This window comes from Triticum aestivum, chromosome 1B (genome assembly GCF_018294505.1).
Source record: "Triticum aestivum cultivar Chinese Spring chromosome 1B, IWGSC CS RefSeq v2.1, whole genome shotgun sequence".
NCBI lineage: Eukaryota > Viridiplantae > Streptophyta > Magnoliopsida > Poales > Poaceae > Triticum > Triticum aestivum.
Window position 1 is genome coordinate 561,345,146 of NC_057795.1, and position 2,638 is coordinate 561,347,783.

The 2,638-nt window shown below is 42.3% G+C and overlaps 1 long non-coding RNA gene across 1 annotated transcript; it reads left to right on the forward strand.

Moving 5' to 3' along the window:
• Positions 1-323: 323 nt before the first annotated feature.
• Positions 324-2,566, forward strand: LOC123095057 (uncharacterized). Its single transcript, XR_006446086.1, has 4 exons — positions 324-377; positions 474-537; positions 654-777; positions 988-2,566. It is a non-coding gene; the product is annotated as an uncharacterized lncRNA (long non-coding RNA).
• The last annotated feature ends 72 nt before the right edge of the window (positions 2,567-2,638 follow it).

The window sequence follows — 2,638 nt, forward strand, 5'->3', positions numbered from 1 at the left end:
CAAGGGCCGGCCGGCCTCCCCCCTTGCTCCTTTATATACGGGGGCGGGGGGGCACCCCAGGACACACAAGTTGATCTTCGTGATCGTTCTTTAGCCGTGTGCGGTGCCCCCCTCCACCATATTCCACCTCGGTCATATCATTGCGGTGCTTAGGCGAAGCCCTGCGTCGGTAGAACATCATCATCGTCACCACGCCGTCATGCTGACGGAACTCATCCCCGACACCCTGCTGGATCGGAGTCCGGGGATCGTCATCGAGCTGAACGTGTGCTGAACTCGGAGGTGCCATACGTTCGGTACTTGGATCGGTCGGATCGTGAAGACGTACGACTACATCAACCACGTTGTCATAACGCTTCCGCTATCGGTCTACGAGGGTACGTGGACAACAGTCTCCCCTCTTGTTGCTATGCATCACCATGATCTTGCGTGTACGTAGGATTTTTTTTTGAAATTACTACGTTCCCCAACAGGTTATTCAACATTGAAGCTGCTTGCATTGATCCACAATAGATCTTGACTTCGGCGAAAAATAAGGTATATTGAGATTAATGACGCATGGTTACATACAGATAGAAGAACCGGTTGTACTATATTTATTTTTTGTCCTCAAGTAGCGCTTCTACTTACTCATGGAGCAACTTGGTCCGCAGGTTCTGTACACACTATTTTCAGAAGCTTGTGTGGCAGCAACAATATTTGTACCACGACATGTAGTCGAAACAGAGGGAAAAACTTTGTAGAGATCGAAGTTTCACTGTTACAAACACAATAAAGGTACCCTCTGCTCTTTCGTCTGACATAAGCCATTTCAGATCATCTTTGACTCTTTGTGTACCAACTAGGATCTATAAATAGCAGCAGTGATATTATAAGGTGGCGGTATTATATATATATTCTTAGTTGAGAATTTGGTAGTTAGCTAACTTAGGGCATGTGGATTACATGTACCATGCCAAATAAACCTACATGCTCTTGTCATTGCAGGTTTCATGGTGGCAGTGCCTTCTTCTACATGATGGGAATTCGACGGCATTTTGTTGTTTTGTTGTTAAATACCAACTGGGCATGTCGTTTATTCACAGATCAAGTAATATGACCATCTCTTGCAGACAAAACGCTCGGGGAAAGTCCCAGCCGTGCACCTGTGATCGCTGGAACGGCATACTGTTTTAGGCACGCAATACAGACTGGTCAGGACGTTTGTGTCTATAGGATGGAATTACATGATATGTCAAAATGGTGGTCTTTATTATGCAATTTAACTGATCTCTTGTTGAACCCCTCCTTTTCCAGAAAAAAACTATTATTTAATCTTTGAAGTTTAATCTTCTGTCTACATAGTTTTACTGATAATTGAATGCATTAGTTCATAGCATTTTGTGGTGAAAATCTAGGTCAACAACCATATATATACTAAGGTGAACTTACTACTGACTGCATTTCCTGTTAACAGAGTTTACTGTTTGATATTTGGGACCCTCAATTTCGCTCAGAATCTCATTATCCAGACGTTGTCCTGTCATATTTTTTCTTGATAATCAAAGTGAATTTCTTTGAAATTATTCCAACTCTGCAACTGGTGGAGGGTTGCGCTTAATGTAAGGTCCCAAAAGGGAAACAATCATGTTCTTTGTTAACAATCGAGTAAAACAAAGCATCATTGTGTCGTCTTACTTCGAATAGTTTAGGCGACAGCTTCTTTTGTGTGGGGTAACAATACATGGAGTTCCTGTTTCAATAGGGCTCTATTAAGTTGCAACCAAGCAAGTGCATGGTCATGCCAGATACTTTTGTTCTTAATATTGTGTAGGTTTCTATATGTTGAATTTATAGAAGCATTATTAAGCTCATGCTTTCAGGGAAATGATTGACAATGGCACTTTTGAGCTATGATGCTCATATGTTACCAAATGGTATCATTTCAACCCAACAAAGAATGTTGATACTAGAGTTCATAGTCCATCTGATTTTACTTCCTATCATTTTCAGCCTGTTATGTAGAAGATTTATACATGGCAGCTACATGAATGGGAATCAGCAGTAAACAGAATGCAGGGTTCATCAAATGGGTAACAAGAAAAAGGCTACCCCCAAAACCTGCATTGTTTGTCTTCTATTTTGAACCTCATGGACTCAAGCTTCAGATACCATCTAACGGACCGAAGCAGAGATCACATAAGTTTCGGTTATATAGCTTTCTGAAGAGAGCTGGATGGCTTTTACTAAGATGGTACAAAATGTATGTTTTGTAGTCAAATCATTAGCTCATGCTTTTTTTCCTGGCAGAGTTTCTTGTTTCTGTTAAAACCTGGCATGTCAATCCCATGACGGAGGGCCATTGCCCGGTGCACAAGGCTCCCGTCTGTGTGATGGTCGCTGAAGCGATCAAAGCGTCTAGCAGGGACTCATCCCTGGTGGTGGTGGACAGCAGAAGAGACCACTGGGATGAAGAACAGTGACAACTTCTGTCCTTAGGCGTGAGCTGATGCAAAGACACCTCCTGTCCTCAAGCGCGAGCTTAGTTGGAATCCCAATGTTTGTTAGTACTGTGTTGTATATTACATATATTGGAGCCAATATCTCTAGGTGAAGAGCCAAACAAGTGCAATGGATTATACATTGATGGTGTATAGAA